Source organism: Sus scrofa, chromosome 13 (genome assembly GCF_054392235.1).
Source record: "Sus scrofa isolate SSC_HxYL_T2T_F1_AM1 chromosome 13, Sscrofa_HxYL_maternal_Yorkshire_Landrace_v2.0, whole genome shotgun sequence".
In the NCBI taxonomy this organism is placed as follows: domain Eukaryota; kingdom Metazoa; phylum Chordata; class Mammalia; order Artiodactyla; family Suidae; genus Sus; species Sus scrofa.
In genome coordinates, this window is record NC_139395.1 from 207,857,002 (window position 1) to 207,876,224 (window position 19,223).

Genomic DNA, 19,223 nt, shown 5'->3' on the forward strand with positions numbered 1-19,223 from the left:
TGCATCCTCGTGGATGCTAGTTGGGTTCTTAATCTGCTGAGCCACAATGGGAATTCCCCGTTTTCTTTCCTTCTTGAGGCACATTTTCCTGTAAACTAATCTCAGGCCTTGTATGCTCTAAGGCCATGATACTCAGAGGGTAAGTGTCAGCATCAGGTCAAATGATCCCTTAAAAACAACAGGTAGGAGTTCCCGTCATGGCGCAGCTGAAACAAATCTGACCAGTAACCATGAGGTTGCGGGCTCCATTCTTGGCCTCGCTCAGTGAGTTAGAGATCTGGCATTGCTGTGAGCTGTGGTGTAGGTTGCAGACAAGGCCTGGCTCCCACGTTGCTGTGGCTGTGGTGTAGGCCAGCAGCTGTAGCTTCGATTCAGTCCCTGGCCTGGGAATCTCCATATGCCATGGATGCAGCCCTAAAAATCAAAAATAAGTAAATAAATAAAAACAACAGATAATTCCACTTCTGGGTATTTATTAGAAGGAAATGAAAACATTAATTCAAAACCATATCTTCACCTGCACATTTATTGCAGCATTATTTAGAATAGTCAAGACATGGAAACAACCTAGGTGCCCATTGATGGGTGAATGGCAAAAGAAAATGTGATATAGGAAGTTCCCTTCATGGCTCAGTAGTTAAGGAATCCGACTAGGATCCATGAGGATGGGGGTTTGGTCCCTGGCCTCTCTCGGTGGGTTAAGGATCCAGCGTTGCCCTGAGCTGTGGCGTAGGTCACAGATGCAGCTTGGATATGACATTGCTGTGGCTGTGGTGTAGGCTGGCGACTGTAGCTCCAATCTGACCCCTAGCCTGGGAACTTCCATATGCCTCAGGCACGGCCCTACAATGGAATCATATTCGGCCATAAAAATGGAAGAAGTCTTGCCATTTGCAACGACGTGGATGGACCTTGAGGGCACTATGCTAAAAGAAATATGTCAGGTACAGAAAGACAAATACTTCATGATCTCATTTTTATATACGATCTAAAAACACCTAAAAAACAAAAGACCTTGAGCTCACAGATACAGAGAACAGATTGGTGGTTGCCAGAGGCAGGAGGAGAAGGGTGGGTGAAATGGATGAAGGTGGTCAAAGGTACAAACTTCCAGTTACAAAAGAAAGAAACCCTGGAGAGGTAATGTACAGCATGGGGACTCTGATTATTGATACTGTGTTTAAACTTGAAAGTTGCAGAGAGAGTAGATCTTAAAAGTTCTCATCACAAGAAAAAAATGTAACTATGTGTGTTGTGAATCCTAACTAGACTTATTGTCATAACTATTTCAGAATATATACAATTTTTTTTCTTTCTCTCTCTCTCTCTCTCTTTTTTTTTTTTTTTTTTGTCATTTTAGAGCCGCACCTTTGGCATATGGAAGTTCTCAAGCTAGGGGTTGAATCAGAACTGTAGCTGCTGGCCTACACCACAGCCACAGCCACAGCCACACAGGATCAGAGCTACACCTGCAACCTACACCAGAGCTCACGGCAACAACGGATCCCCAACCCACTGAGCGAGGCCAGGGATCGAACCTGAGTCCTTATGGATATTAGTTGGATTCGTTAAGCTGAGCTACGTCGGGAACTCCCAACAATTTTTTTTTCCTTAATTTTTTAATTTTATTTTTTAAAATTTATTATAGTTGATTTACAATGTTCTGTCAATTTCTGCTGTATAGAAAAGTGACCCAGTTATACATTTATATACATTCTTTTTTTTTCATATTATCCTCCATCATGTGCCATCAGCAGTGATCAGATTTAATTCCCGGGGCTATACAGCAGAATCTCATTGCAATTTCTTTTTAGGGCTGCACCTGTGTTTTATGGAATTTCCCAGGCTAGGGGTCAAATTGGAGTTGCAATTTCCAGCTTACACCATAGCTTCAGCAACACTGGATCCAAGTCGCATCTGCCACCCATGCTGTGGGATCCTTAACCCACTGGGCGAAGTCAGGGATGGATTCCACAGCCTCATGGACATAACGTTCTATCCACTGATCCACAATGGGAACTCTTAAAAATATATACAAATATGGAATCACGCTGTACGCCTGAAACGAATACAACGTTGTATGTCAGTTTTATCTCAAAAAAAGATTTCCCTCCCTCAACTTCCCTCCTGTTCCACTTTCAGAAATATTCTCCAGGGCTCCTCTCAGAAAGAGCTCTGGTTTACACTTAAACTATTGCTGTCCCGGTAGAAAACCCCCTTTGCACACCTGTAAACATGTTCCCTTTTGCCCACTGCGTGATCAGAAGCATAAGTTGGGAAGTGAGCAGTAGTCATTTCATTTCCAACTGCGCTGCGAACTGAACGCTAAGCAAATCCCCCACGTGGAGGCGAACTGTGCCGTTTTCCACTGGGCGCTGACCAGCCTTACCCACATACCGCTAATTTGAGAACCTCCTTTGCTCAGAGGGAGAGCTTGTCTGGATTAGAAAAGTCCTGCGTAGAAACTTGACACTGTCCTGGGCCGGGAGTATTTGGAATCGCACACAGGAAAGGGCTGCGTATTTGTTGACCTGCCTAAATGACAGTATGTGTGTGTGGCCGTCTCTAATTACAGCACTCCAGGAAGCAGCACCCCCAAAGTACCGCTGCTATGAACCACGGCATGTCCTCCAGCTAATCCTCACGAACGGAGCTGGAGAGTCACTTTCTGCTCGAACGGTCTGCTAAAACGATATCCTTCCTGCAGTCTTTTCCTGCCGGAGTGACTCACTGGGCCCATCTTCTAGGGCCTGGCTTTGCCTGAGATCAGAAAGAGCCAATAGTTATTCAATAGCTTTGTTAATAATCAGCTCTCCTTAGGCAAAGTCTGGGTCCCATTGAAGTGGCCGGGGTAGGGGCCTAGAGAGCCACAGGTAGGGTTTCTGACACTGAGAAGCACGTGTCCTGAGGAGAAAGGAGGAATCCGGGGCTACAGCCATTTGATTTCTAGTTGGGTATCCGACCTGGCTTGGTGGCTGCGGCCCCACTGCTGATTCGCCTCTGAGCCAATCCTGATCGCCTGCTTTCTGTACTGGAAGGGGACCTGGCCCTGAGGGACTTTAGGCTAATGGGGTGGGGGGGCTTTCTCTCCTCTCCTTCTCAATGCTCATTCAGGTGGTTTTCCACCCCTCCCCCACATCATGCTGATCATTAACCTTCAGTTGGTTGGGGGCTGCCCTTCTTTCTGATCCTGGCTCAGTCCGTGGAGCTTCTTGTGCTCTGAGATGAACGCTGAAATGATAAGGATAAGGTCATTGGCCCGGAGGAGGAGTTCCCTGCCTCGTTGTTGAGTCACACCTGTAAACTCATAATTGCAGGGAAATCTGATTAGTGATCTAAAGGACATTCAAGTGCTATTGCATCCTTGAAAAAGGAGCAAGGAACAGTTTACCTGGAGGACAAGTTGGGGGAGTGGGAGGAGGTTCTAGATGTGGGAATAAACATCAATGTAGACATACAGGGGCACAGAAATACAAGATACATGCAAGGAAGTGCTGTAAGAAGTTCACTTTCAAGGACATTCTTTTTGTAGATTTTATTCTGGGAGTTTGGTGCAGAAGGGCCAGTAGGGGATCAGAGTGGTGACATTCAAGACTGCCTTATTTTTTTTTTTAGAGACTTTTATTTTTTCCATTATAGCTGATTTACAACGTTCTGTCAATTTCTGCTGTACTAAATGACAGTATGTGTGTGCGGCCGTCTCTAATTACAGCACTTCAGGAAGCAGCACCGCCAAAGTACCGCTGCTATGAACTTCAACTGAGCAAAGTGACTCAGTCATATATATATATATACACATATATATATATTATTTTTCACACACACACACACACACACACACACATATTCTTTCCCCACATTATCCTTCATCATGTTCCATCACAAGTAAGTAGAAATAGTTTCCTGTGAAGACTGCTTTAAATCATCTACCCAGACTGCCTAGGACTGAGGATGAGCCCTGCTCAGAGTTCCCTTTTGCCTGGAATATACATGGCCCTGCACTCTAGCTTTGTGGGAAGAAGGCTACTCGGAAGGAGATTCTGTTTTACGGAAGCACAGAAAGCACTTTTTTTTTTTCTCTAAAATATTGGGGCAAAAGTAGGTTCTAGGCAGTCCTTGCCTGGTTCCTGGCCTTTTCTCCCCGCAATTGGAATCCCTTGAACCTCCTTGTCTTCCCACCTTTAGGTTCATCCCAGTCTCTAGGCTCTAGGATCAAGCCAGACAGGGCTACCAGTAGCCCATGTGGAATTTCCCCTTAAATTAGAGAGGGGCACCTTCCATTGGATGGTCCAGGGTTTGGCAAGCCTAAGGCTCCTTTGTTAGGTACCAAGGGTGGCCCTCCTGGAGAAGATGCTTCCTTCTTCAGGAAGATGGAGCTCAGCAATGGGGTCATGGCTTGGAGGGCAGTGCTGAGCTGGGTTTTGACCCCTCTATCTACCTCTTTTGGTCTAGGGACTTTGCACTGATCACAATCTGCACAACTACATGAGGCAGCCCTGAAGTATGACCTCTGGCGGAGAGTCCAGAATTGCAAGACTTGGAATCGAATCACCACTGCCGCTAGTTCCCCTCTAGCATGATCCCCCAGCTCTGAGCAGGATTTTGCAGTAGGATTCAGGGTAGGCATGTGACCCATTTCTGGGGACATCTGCTGAGGGCTTCTGGGGAGGATCTCTCTCCCTCACCACCCCCACCTAACTTTGGAAGTTGTCATGTGGGGATGCGGTCTATAGAGCTGCAGCTGCCATCTTGAAACCACCAGGAAATAAAGTTATGAAAACAACAGGAAAGCTATTAAAAATCCCTGACTTTGCTGAGATGCTAAACTAACCAATCCTGCTTCTTTTTTTTTGGCTCTTTATGGCCGCACCAGAGGCATGTGGAAGTTCCCAGGCTAGGGGTCGAATCAGGGCTACAGCTGCTGGGCTACACAGCAACAGCCACAGCAACACCAGATCTAGCCATGTCTGCACCCCACACCACAGCTCATGGCAGTGAGCAGGGGCCAGGGATCGAACTGGCATCCTCATGAATACTAGTCAGGTTTGTTACCGCTGAGCCACCACAGGAACTCCCTAATCCTGTTTCTTGATTTCTTGTTATGTGAGAGAATAAATGTCCATTGGTTAAGCCATTTTTTTTTTTTGAGTGTTCTGTTAATGGCTAATGAAAATGTCTGATACAGAAACTATGAGTTGTCAGGTACTGTGCCAGATCTTTGTAATATTCATAACACCTCTAAGCAGTATGTATCGCTGTTACCTCTTTTTTTGGATATGAAGTTCAGAAATATAATGCGTTTTGCCCAAGAACCCTGAATTTCTCTTGTTTATGGTATTTTGTTTTGGCAGCTTAAGACACCTATTTTAAGGCTTTGATACCTAGTGCCCTCCAGACACTTTTACCAGATGACACCCCCACGATTATCATGTAAAAATACACATTCCTTATACTAATACCCATATTGAATGTAATCTTAGAAGACTTGAATTTGAATTGCAGTTGACATGTTCGCACCTGGTATGCTTCGGCAGGCCACTCTCCCCTCTGAATCCCAGTATTCCCATTTGCCAAATTAGCGTAACAATAATTATCCCACGATCTCACAGGACCATTGAGAATGCCAATGAGAGAAAGGAGGGGAGTTCCTGCTGCGGTGCATCAGAAATGAATCTGACAAGTATCCATGAGGATGTAGATTCTATTCCTAGCCCTGTTCAGTGGGTCAAGGATCCAGGGTTGCCGTGAGCTGTGGTGTAGGACACAGATGAGGCTTGGATCTGGCATTGCTATGGCTGTGGTGTAGGCTGGCAGCTGCACCTTGGATTTGACAGTTAGCCCCTGGGAACTTCCCTATGCTGTGGGTGAGGCCTTAAAAGAAAAAAAAACTGTAAAGTAAAACAACATGGGTGCTAGTGGCTGTGTTAATTAATCTTATCACCACAGTAGAACAAACATTAGAATATTTAGAAGGTTAAAACCATCTGAAGTAATATTGCAGTGTTAAATGGACTTAAACGGTGTGACAATTAGTCCATATGAAATATGCAGAAGTATTTTCGTGGGAGTCCCAAAGTTCAACTTGAATCCGAATTCAAGGTAGACTGGGCCCAAACCACTTTCTGGTTCTAGAAGAATAGCTCAAGGGTCCTTGAGATTCCTTTTCTTCACTGAATAATTATATTCCCAAGATGCTATTCTGCACCTTCCTATGAGGCTGACATTCTGGCTAGGGGTCAAATTGGAGGTACAGCTGCCGGCTTACGCAGGATCTAAATCTCATCTGTGACCTACACCAAGGCTCATGGCAACCCTGGGTCCTTAACCCCCTGAGCGAGGCCAGGGATCAAACCTGCATCCTCATGGACTTTTGTTGGATTCGTTTCCATTGAGCCATGATGGGAACTCTGAGGCTGACATCCTTAATCTCCATGGATTCTTTCCAAGAAGCTTCATCTATCACCCTGTCTCCAAATTACGATAACAAGTGGGTCTTTGAGAAGATACTTAATCCCTCCTCCTTCCTAACCCCTGATGCTCTAGACCTTTCCTAGGAAAAGTTCTGTGGATGTAGAAAGGCATCTAGATGAGTAGTAAGTGCTGTCAGTTCCAAGGAGGAAGAAATCCCATTATGCACAACCAGGCAGTGCTCTTTTGAGTAATGCTCCCTTTACACCCATTTCATTAATACCCATCATTACTATTTTCTCTAGTAATTAACTTAATCTTCATTAGTAATAGAAAGAGAGATCCAATCTTATTTCCACTTGAAATCAGAGAAAGCTTACACATTTAAAAAAATGCTTGCTCAGGAGGTGTGAAGACTTTCACACGTGTGAGACTTGTGACAAAACCCCATCCTACCAATCGATTGCTCTCTCTTTGTCGTAGACACAGATTTAGGAATGGATTTTGATTGATGATTCCATATGAATTTCACTTTACTGCAAGTCGTTTCTTGATTTACACATCACGTATCTAACTTAAATACCACAGTTTTCCAGACACAGAGGTGGTATCATAATGATGCATGTTTATAAGCGATAGTACCCCAAATTTGGGGATAAACTGCAATTTTTTTTTTTTTGAAGAATGTTATTTATTTATTTTGTCTTTTTGTCTTTTTTGTTGTTGTTGTTGTTGCTATTTCTTGGGCCGCTCCCGCGGCATATGGGGGTTCCCAGGCTAGGGGTTGAATCGGAGCTGTAGCCACCGGCCTACGCCAGAGCCACAGCAAGGTGGGATCCGAGCCGCGTCTGCAACCTACACCACAGCCCACGGCAACGCCGGATCGTTAACCCACTGAGCAAGGGCAGGGACCGAACCTGCAACCTCATGGTTCCTAGTCGGATTCGTTAACCACTGCGCCACGACGGGAACTCCAAAACTGCAATTTTGATACAGTCAACCCTTGACCAATGCGGAGTTAGGGGCGCCCGCCCTCTGCATAGCGGAACATCCGCAAAACTTGTAGTTGACTCTCAGTATCTGAGATTTCTCCATATTCAAGGTTCTGCATCTGCAGATTCAACCAACCAAGAATCACGTTGTATTGTAGTATTCATTCCTGAAAAAAAATCTGCGTGTAAGTGGACCTGCGTCATTCAAACTTGTGTTGTTCAAGGGCCAACTATGTAAACAGTTGGGCCTCGAGCTGACCCTAGGCCAAATGGTAAAATCATCCAACGTTTGTTTACGCTTTGTCTTTTCTACTCTTCTCTTATTCATAATTCCTCTTATGCACAATGCCCAGGGAATCCTCCAGGTCCCAGTATTAAAGTAAGTCATCTGAGACACGGCATGTAAACTTACCAAGTCAAGATGTCAAATCATGACAGTCTCTGGGCTTCACAAAGTGACAGTGCCTTAATATTATCCAACCAGTCTCTCCCTTTTTTGAAGATACAACAGTATTTTTTCCTATACGTTAAAAAATTTATAACTCAGGTGTAAATGCATAAATGTGATCAAAACTTGGCTCCAGTTTTAAGTGAATTTTTTTCTTTTTTGCTTGTTTTCCCCTCTCCCTCTTCTCAGTGTCCCACATGACCCACTTTTCCTCACTTTTCCTCCCTATCCTTGTTCACAAAACTGTTTTTCTATATTCTTCTCCAGTCTCATACAAACCTACTCAAACACTGTACATGCAGAGGACCATATATCACTATGTATCTATTTTATGCAAATAAATCATACTATATCTGCATTTCTGCCTCTTGCTTCTTTTCACTCAACAGCTCCAGGCAGTAATCTCTCTAAGTCAGTTTCTATAGCTCAGATTTGTCACGAGACATGTTTCTACAATATTTTCTTAGCCTCTTTGCTTCTATTATCTGTGCTGAAAACTCCGTCTTGTCCTGCCTTACTTTACCCCAGATTCCTTCTTGAAAAACAGTTGCAGTGCTGGTAAATGACTTAAGCTTAAGAACAAAGATCTAAAGGCATAAGTTGTTCACGTGGTCAGCTGAATGAGGACATAACGCGTTGGTCTAGGCATGCCGGACCTGGACCTGTGCAGATAGGCACGTCGTTTGCATACCATGATGTCTCCTCTAAAGAATAAGAGGAAGATAAGCCTCGTGGCCCCAAGGGGATTATGAGGGGTTGTTAGCAGGATATGCATTAGCAAGGAGAACCGAGGTGCAAACCTAGGCATGCTGGGTTGCTGCAGATAGGCACGCTGTCTGCAGAAGCACACTGGTGATTCTCTAGAATGCTATGCATAGATAGCTGAGGACAAGCTTCCTCAATGCTAATGATAGTTAAATGCCTAAGGGTCAGAATAAAAGCTTAATCAGTCACTGGCTCTGTGACTTTTAAAATAATTAAAAAAAAAAACCTATATCCTGCACCTACAACCCCCTCCTCACTTGACGTAATCCTCAAGAGCACAATAAAAGCAGTGTGATTTCTTGAGATGGCACTCTTGGTCCCTGAGACCTTGAGTCCCCCAGTTCCCACATTTTCTTAAGATAAATTACTCTGTGTCTTGTTTTATGTTAACTTTTTCCGTAAGTTTCACAGCATTGTTCTTCAGCCCTCACCTGCTGAGCTGGTCTCGGCACAGATTCAGTCTTTTTTTTTTCCTTTTTCTTTTTCTTTCTTTCTTTTCTTTTTTTTCCCTTTTTCCTTTTTAAGGCTGCGCCAATGGCATATGGAAGTTCCCAGGCTAGGGGTCAAATCAAACCTGCATCTGCTGGCCTATACCACAGCCAGATCCAAGCCAAGTCTGTAACTTATATTGCAGCTTGTACTAATGCCAGATCCTTAACCCACTGAGCAAAGCCCGAGATTGAACCCACCTCCTCATGGATACTAGTCAGGTTCTTAATCCACTGAGCCAAATGGGAACTCCCAGATTCATTCTTTTGAATGGCTATAGTACATCCCCTCATAAGAAAATACTACAGTTGAATCAACTGAGGGACACTCACTTTGTTTTTCTTTTTGCCATTATGTACTGCACTGCACTGTACCACTATCTTGTACATAAATCCTCTGTCCTGTAGCTTTCAGTTTTTATAGTGTAGACTCCCAGGAGTGAGATTTCTGGGTGAAAGGGTATTTAGAATTTAAATTTTAATTGATGTCAGATTTTATCCAAGAAGACATTAATCTAGCAATGCATAACTATGTATTTACCTTGTAACCCTGCCAACAAGATATTATCTGTTTTTAAAATGTTGATAACTGACTGGACTGATACATCACTGTATACAGTGATGTATACAGTGATATGGCATTGTGTATTTAATTCGCATTTCTTTGACTCAGTAAATTCGAGCATATTTTTACTTTTCTTCAAACCTTCTACAACCTGTATCCATTCAAGCTTTCTTCCTTTTCTTTTCTTTTTAGGTCTGTACCCTCTGCACATGGAAGTTCTCAGGCCACAGGGCTAATCAGAGCTACAGCTGCCGGCCTATGCCACAGCCACAGCAATGCCAGATCCAAGCCACCTCTGTGACCTACACCACAGCTCACAGCAATGCTGGATCCTTTAACACCGAGAGAGGCCAGGGATTGAACTTGCCTGCTCTTGGAAACTATTTGGATTTGTTTCTGCCGAGCCATGACAGGAACGCCCATGTTTTTTTGTTTTTTGTTTTTTTCTTTTACCATCTTCCATTACATCCTGGGCCAGACAGTTTACTTTTTTTTTTTAGGTTTTTATTTTTTTCTATTATAGTATATTTACATTGTTCTGTCGATTTCTGCTGTACAGCAAAGTGGCACACACACATGCGCACGCACACATACACACACTCACACACCCATTCTTTTTCTTATATTATCCTCCATCATGTTCCATCACAGTTTACTTTAAACACAAAATTATTCCAAATTTTCCTTCCTAAAAAAACAATATATGAACATATATTCATATTTATCATTATGTTTTGACTTTCCATGTATATAAGATAAATTTATATATATGCATATTAATTACCAATTTTAACTGAAGTCATTAACTTTAAGTTCATTAGTTTTCTCCTTTTTCACTTTCTGAAAGTCTTTATTCAAATGTTGGTGGGACTACGTCTCAGATTTTTCTTATCTCCTCCACCCCTGCTCCATTTTCTATTTTCTTTTTCTGTTCTTTTCTTTTCTTTATAAGCCAGTGGCTGCCATTTTCCATTTTCCATCTCTGTACCTTTCTGCTTTATCTTCCGGTAGGTATTTAATTTTCTATTTTACCCTATCCATTGAGTTTTTTCACTTCTACTTTCATGTTTTTAATTTCAAATAACTTCTTTTTCTTCTCTGAATTTTTTTTATGCTATCCATTTTGTTTCATGGTTGCAATATCTTCTTTTAAGTCTGTATATATATATATAGAATAGTCTAAGTATATATATATAATCTGAATATATATTATGTATGTATTTTAAAGAAGCATTTTTTTCTCTCTCATCATTCTTGCTTCCTTCAAGATGCTTTCTTTGGACTTTATCTCTCACATTAGAAATGTTCCTCCAGTGTCTGGTCATCTTCAGTTGTCTGTCCTTATATAAAAGTGAGGAGCCAGGGAGTTCCCTTGTGGCCTAGTGGTTAAGGATCCAGCATTGTCACTGCTGTGGTGCTGGTTCCACCTCTGTCTTGGGAACTTCTATATGCTATGGGTGAAGCAAAAAAAAAAAAAAAAAAAAAAAAAAGAGAAGCTAAAATTCTGAATGGAAGTTCTGAGTGTATTGGCAGACTAGTGGACTGGAGGGGATCTGGTTGTGGAATTTGTTGGGAACTCCTCCTTTTCCTGGTATGAATATCTTTATTTATTTATTTTTATTTTTATTTATTTTTTGTCTTTTTGCCTTTTCTAGGGCCACACCCGTGGCATATGGAGGTTCCCAGGCTAGGGGTCGAATTGGAGCTGTAGCCACTGGCCTTCACCACAGCCACGGCAACGCCAGATCCTTAACCCACTGAGCAAGGCCAGGGATTGAACCCTCAACCTCATGGTTCCTAGTCGGATTCATTAACCACTGAGCTACGATGGGAACTCCTGGTATGAATATCTTTAGATCTGTCTTCTCAGGCCTGTCAGTTTCGCTGAGAAGAATCTTCCAGTCTCTTGCCTGTCTGGAGAACGAAGGCCGGTCAGCATGTGGAAGTTGAGAAGGTCAGGAGGACTGTGTACTCGCACTTGAGCCCCCCTGTTTCTAGCTGGTTCGTGTGTGCGCGGAGCCTCCCTTCCCCCCTCTTCAGAGAATAAGCCTCCCTCTTCCAGTAGGTGAGGAAAGGCCTGCGGCGCAGGAAAGGGATGTAAGGGCTTCGCTCTGTTTTAAGTGGATTTCAATACATTCTTTTTATTTTAGTCTCTCACTTTGTCCCCACTTTCAGAGGGTCCTGCCACCACCAATTCCTGACCTTTGGAGGATTCTGTGTTGTATCAAGTTGGTTCTTGACCTTCTCTGATGATGGCTTACAACCTTTGGCGTGCCAAGCCCTCTGTTATTTTCACATCTGGATACTTTTGAACCCAAGCTTGGTGTTGCCTCCTCTCCAATATTCTGTTTCCTTCAGATTCAGTGCTCATTCATTACAAAATCTTTGGCTGTAGGTTTGGAAGGATAGAAATTTGATGAAATCATCTATCATTATAGAGGCAAACTTTTCTTGACCACTTTATGTGACTTTCTTGTGGTTAGGATATAGTCAGGATTTCTTTTTTAACCCAATCTGACAATCTCTGCCTTGTAGTCTAATGATTGATGCATTCAATTCATTCCACATCTGTTTTTTGTTTGTTTGTTTGGTTGGTTGGTTTTTTTTTTTTTTTTTTTTGTCTTTTGTCTTTTTAGGGCTGCACCTGCAGCATATGGATGTTCCCAGGCTAGGCTAGGGGTCAAATCAGAGCCATAGCTGCTAGTCTATGCCACAGCCACAGCAATGAAGGATCAGAGCCGTGTCTGTGACCTACACCACAGCTCACAGAAACTCGGGATCCAAGCAGCATCTGCAACCTACACCACAGCTGAGTGAGGCCAGGGATTGAACCTATGGCCTCATGGATACTAGTCAGGTTTGTTACTGCCAAGCCACGATGGGAACTCTGTTCTTTATATTTTTTATTTATTTTAGATTTCTATGTTTTTTCTTTTTTTTCTTTGGTGAGTCTGATCATATTCCAATTCATTGCTTTTCCTTTGGTAATAATTATACTTTTCCCATTGTATTTTCTCTTTTTTAAAAATTGGTTCCTTTAAAATTTTTTTATTATAGTTGATGTACAATGTCGTGCCAATTTCTGCTGTACAGCAAAGTGACCCAGTTTATATGTGTGTATATATATATATATATATATATATAGATATAGATACACATTTTTTCTCATACTATCTTCTATCGTATTCTATCCCAAGATATTGGATATAGTTCCCTGTGCTCTACAGTAGAACCTCGTTGCTTATTCATTCTAAGTGTAATGGTTTGCATCCACTAACCCCAAACTCCCGGTCCATCCCACTCCCACCCTCTTCCCCTTTGGCAACCACAAGTCTGTTTTCCATGTCTGTGAGTCTGTTTCTGTTCTGTAGATAGGTTCATTTGTGCCACATTTTAGATTCCACATATAAGTGATATAACATAGTATTTGTCTTTCTCTTTCTGACTTACTTCATTTAGTATGAGAATCTCTAGTTTCATCCACGTTGCTGCAAATGGCATTATTTTGTTCTTTTTTATGGGTGAGTAGTATTCCATTGTGTATATGTACCACATCTTCTTAATTCATTCATCTGTCAATGGACATTTAGGTTGTTTCCATGTCTTGGCTATTGTGAATAGTGCTGCAACGAACATACAGGTGTATGTATACTTTGAATTGTAGTTTTTTTTCTGGATATGGGCTCAGGTGTGGGATTGCTGGATCATACAGTAGTCTATCTTTAGTTTCCTGAAGAACCTCCATTCTGGTTCCCATAGTGGAAACAGTACATTCCCACCAACAGTGAAGGAATATTCCCTTTTCTCCACACCCTCTCCAGCATTTGTTATTTGTAGACTTATTAATGATGGCCATTCTGACCGATGTGAGGTGGTACCTCATTGTAGTTTTGATATCTTCTCTTTCTGGTTCTTCTAATTATATACATATTTCTCTACCATTGCTGGAAACAAGATACCATTTATTTCCCTTATCAAGATGCTCTTTATACTTTACCACATGCCTCTCCCATCTTGATTATCTGACTCCTCCAGAATGCTTTGACTCTTCCTCTGCCTTCCCTCCTAGCAAATGAGACCTTTGGAACTTTTACTCTAAATCCTTCCTACCTCCCAGTGTCAATTCTCCACTCTAAGACTTTTGGGTGAAATAGTTGAGAACTTTTGATTCTAGACTCCTGCTAGAATTTCTCCTTGGAGTATATTTCTTCTTCAAGAGTCCCATTTTGAAAACAATTCTGGGTTGTTGTGTTTAAATACATAGGTTCAGGACCCAGACTACCTAGGTTTGAATCCTGGTTCTGCTCCTTCCTTGTTTTGTAACTATGGTAACTGTTACAATTTGCATAAAGTCAGTTACTTAATGACTTTGTGCATCAGTTTCCTCCTTGGTGAAATGAGTTTAATACCAGTGCTGTCCTCATAGGGGTTTTATAAACATTTAGTTACTGTATGACAAGAACTTCAAACAGCTCCTTTTTATGGTTAAATAAATGTTAACATATTAATATTTTTATACACATTCTTAGATAGTAAATCATTGTTCATTTACATATATATTGTCAAGGTATATATAAATGTATCTATGTATGCATATGTATATAATGTTTCAGCATTTTCATTGACCTATTTATATGCATGCATGTATATATTCAAGGATTATTACTCATTTATTTTTCCTCTTTTTATCTCCCTCTGTGCCTTGGAGCTTCTGTCATGGTTTTTCCCGGCACATAACTTGGACATAGATTTCTTAGATTGTAGCTGTTTTCTCTAGAAATTCTTTGCCCTTCTTTCATGATTTCCACCTATTTATGTTTTTGCTTTGTACTTTAAGAACTTATTTCATTAGATATTTTACACCACTATTCTGAATTTCAACATGGTATGGCTTTCTTTTCCTCTAACTCATCTTGTGAAATGTCAGCTTTGAAATTAGGACTTTTAGCTCCAGACTGTTTTTGAACCTGAATTGAGACTTTTTTTCACTTTTTCCCCCCTAAGCATTCTCCTCCACCTCTGTTTCTCTTGGCCCGTGCTAAATCAAAACAATCTGATTGATTGCTCCCCCTCTGACCACACTAATGTGTGCACTCCCTGTGACATCATTTTGCTTGTTGGAGGTCTCCAAATGGCAGCAGCCAAGCCTCCAGGGGCGGTATTCTAGATACAGGCAGACCACTGACCCATCGCTGAGACATCTGGAAAGATAGTCCCTTTCTTTCTCCCTCCTGCTTTCCCAGCTTCCAGATCTGTGAGCTTTCAGCTCACCTCTTGAGGACAGGGAGGCCATTTCTCTGGGGTCCATGGGAAGAAAGACCTTCACCATTTTTCTCCTCTGCAACGCCTATAGAGCCCAAAACTTTTCCTTGTATCCAGATGGTTATCACTTGTCATTGTGTGGTCAGGGGAGAGAAATGGGTTGGCACTGATAGCGGAGAGGAAGGGAATATTGATTACTGACTTCCTGGAAAGAGACTTCAAACACCAAAATGTTGATAAAGCAGAGCTGGGTCTAAGAAGCTTCCTGGGGGTGAGAGGGTAAAGGTGGAATATTTAAGGGGTTAGGAGTAAGGTGGGTCTTTCAACATGGCAGGAGTTGATTGGTCTTTTTAGCTTTTTTTTTTTTTTCATTTGTTTACCTCCACTCCCGCAGCATATGGAAGTTCCTGGGCTAGGGGTTGAATTGGAGTGCAGCTGTCAGCCTCTGCCACAGCTACAGAAATGCCAGCTCTACTCCGCATCTGAAAACTGCACCACAGCTTGCCACATTGTCAGATCCTTAACCCACTGATCAAAGTCAGGAATTGAAACTGCATCTTCACCGATGCTATGTCGGGTTTTTAACCTGCTGAGCCACAGCAGGAACTAGCAGGAGTTGACTGGGATTTGGCAAAGTTTGTAATATAGCAATTCGGAATTGTTAGACCTAAAGAGAGTCTTCGAGCCAGTCAGGAAGCATAAACACATCTGATGAGACTGGTTAAGGGAACTGCTGTTCTGAGAAGTGGGTATTTGCTCTAATGAGGAATAGCGAGTGGTTGTGTGCTTGGATAAATACATTTTTCAAGGCAGTTCCTGAAATACTCAAGTTATTCACAACTTCGTCTTCCAAGTTTCCTGGAAGAGTAAAATGATGTTAATGTAGGTAGAGAGGCATATGGTTGCACGTGGTTTCTGTGATCAGGGGTCAAGGTCAGACACCATCCTTCCATGCTTGGCGGCTGCCAGCCATAAGCCTTTACAGGGGCAGCTTCAACTCTGCCCTTTCAGGGTCAGGGTTTCTGACTTTTGGTTGCACACACTGTAGTGATGACACTAGAAGGAATTCTGGGCTAGGCTGGAGGGACGGGTTGTCCCTCAACAGACAATGCAGAATGGGTTTGCAGGTGGGGAAGACTTCAGGGCATCCTGTTCCCTGGTGGTTCTAAACAGGGAGACAGGTTGGGAGACCTCCTAAAGGAGACTGTTGTTGGTTAACTGACTACATAGTAAAAGTCATAGAGGTTCTTATTGACCAATTGGAAAATCATAATAGTCTAAGAACTATGGGATCGCATTGGCTTTGTCTAATCTAATCAGAAAGTAATAGGCCGTTTTAGCAGAGAACACGAAGATTCTTTACAATCCTTCATTTCATATAAGACTACACCATCAGTTGCTGAGTCTGTTCAGTGTTGCTCACATGGTTCGGGTCTGCACTGGGCAAGGGCAATGAGATGTACATTCCGTTTGGAACAGCACCTTCCATCATTCTGCTTGGTGATATTTCTGCCCAGATCTGGGGGGCTTAAAAAAAATTTTTTTTTTGTCTTTTTTTTTTTTTTTTTTTTTTTTTTTGTCTTTTTGCTATTTCTTGGGCCGCTCCCGTGGCATATGGAGGTTCCCAGGCTAGGGGTCTAATCGGAGCTGTGGCCACCAGCCTATGCCAGAGCCACAGCAACGCAGGATCCGAGCCGAGTCTGCAACCTACACCACAGCTCACGGCAACGCCGGATCCTTAACCCACTGAGCAAGGGCAGGGACCGAACCCGCAACCTCATGGTTCCTAGTCGGATTCGTTAACCACTGCACCACGACGGGAACTCCTTTTTTTGTCTTTTTATTTTATTTTTTATTTTAATTTTTTTGTCTTTTTGCCTTTTCTAGAGCCGCTCCTGCGGCATATGGAGGTTCCCAGGCTAGGGGTCCAATCAGAGCTGTAGCCACCAGCCTACGGCAGAGCCACAGCAACTCGGGATCTGAACCGCGTCTGCGACCTACACCACAGCTCACGGCAACGCTGGATCCTTAACCCACTGAGTAAGACCAGAGATCGAACCTGCAATCTCATGGTTTCTAGTCGGATTTGTTAACCACTTCACCACGATGGGAACTCCTTTTTTGTCTTTTTTAAGCTGTGCACGCAGCATATGGAAGTTCCCATGCTAGGGGTCGAATCAGAGCTGCATCTGTGACCCACACCACAGCTCATGGAAATGCCAGGTCCTTAACCCACTGAGTGAGGCCTCATGGACACTAGTCAGATTCGTTTCTGCTGAGCTACTATGGGAACTCCAAAAATTTTTTGAATTCTTTTTTATGGCTGCACCCACAGCATATGGAAGTTCCTGTCCCGGGGTTTGAATCTGAGCTGCAGCTGCCAGCTACAATCCACTACAGTTGGATTCTTAACCCACTACACTGCAGCGGGAACTCCATCTGGGTAGGTTTTTTTTTTTTGCTGACCCATGTTTGGACATTAGTTTTACAATTAATAAAACAAAATGTTTTAATTCTGATTTTAAACAATCAAAAGTAGAATGCAGACAGTAAACTAAACAATAGCGACTAGTAATAATAATGACACTAATGATAAAAATAACTCTCAGTGCTTATATCATATGGATCAGGCCCCGGACTTGAGCAATGTCTGCAGTCCACTCCCTTGAGCTCATAGATTTTAGTCAAAGCAAAGCACCCCCCTGTTCCCTTCCAGAGGAGATGGGAATGGACAAGCGTTGGGCAGGAAACCCTGAAAGCTGAAGGAGGCCAGATGCTTCTCTCAATAGGGATCTTGACCTTTGACTCAGAGCCTTCAGGAAATCTTGACTCTTTTCTGTAGTGTTTGATCCTTAGCTGATGCAAGCCTTTTATTTATGTTTGCCCATTGGACAGCAGGGCAGTTGGGCTGTTTTCACGTCTATAAAAGGCAGCACAGACTGTTTCCTTTGATCTGACCCGCCTCTGCTGTGGCATCACCATTTCCAGCTAACTTGGTCTTCCCCATGTAGGGTGCTGGATCCCAGTCCTAAAAGCTCTAATTTGGGGATCAGAGCTTGAAATAGCCCCAAAGGTTTCCTGTTTAGCTTGTCATTTAAATGGCTAAGCCCCTGCCGCAGCCGTTAAAAACCCTCTCACCTTTCATTTAGCTAAGCAGTTCTTTTTTCAAATTAGGCTTGTTTGTGAGCACACCATCTCTTTTTCTTTATCCAGTGCAATTTGGCATCTATAAAAAGCATTGATTGAAGAAGGAGAGAGCGTGAAATCAACACTCCTTTTAGTAAACGAACGACCTTAGCTGGAACTATAAAACTAGCTGGGATCTGAGCATAATGGCTTCTAATGTCTCCTTGGCAGGTGCAGAGGTGTGTAGGTGTGAATCTTAGCTCCAGTAATGAGTAGCTTTTTGACCTTGGTCAGGTTACTTAAACTCTCTTTGCCTCAGTTTCTACATCTGTAAAATGGGAGTGAGAATAGGGCTAATCTCACAGACGGTAATTTGCAAAGCCCCTTGTTCGAATTCTGATGTTATAAAAATGCTGGGCCCATTGTCCCAATTGCAAGCAGAGCATTAAAACCAAGTTGGGGGGGGGTCCTCCTGAGTAAGGGGCCCGGTGTCACTGCCCAGGAAGCTGACCCCGGTCGTAGGAGTATTGGGAGGATTAAATGATTGATCGTATTTAAAGTTCTTAAAGTGGTGTCTGACACATATCCAAGCTACAGAAATGTTAGTTAAATCTAACATTTTTTTAGAATGTTAGGCAGTTCCAGGCATGGCTCAGTGGTTAACAAACCTGTCTAGGAACCATGAGGTTGCAGGTTCAATCCCTGGCCTTGTTCAGTGGGTTAAGGGTCTAGCGTTGCTGTGAGCTGTGGTGTAGGTCACAGACATGGCTCAGATCCCATGTTGCTGTGGCTGTGGCTGTGGTATAGGCTAGCAGCTGTAGCTTGAGTCGACCCCTAGTCTGGGAACCTCCATGTGCTGCGGGCGTGGCCATGAAAAAGACAACAACAACAAAAAAACACAAACAAAAAAATGACAGTAGGGTAATCTGGGAACTGAGGAGTTCACTCAGAGAAACAGTGAGTTGGTGGTAAAGTGAGGCTTAGATTGGGTTTTTCTATGGCTCCCTGCCTAGTTTATTTAGGTATGCGCCATGCTTTCTTCAGTGAAGTTCGTTCAATCAGCATTTTTTTTTTTTTTTTTTAATGGCTGCACTGAAGGCATACGGAAGTTCCCAGGCTAGGGACTGAATCTGAGCCACAGCTGTGGCAACACTGCACCCTTTAACCCA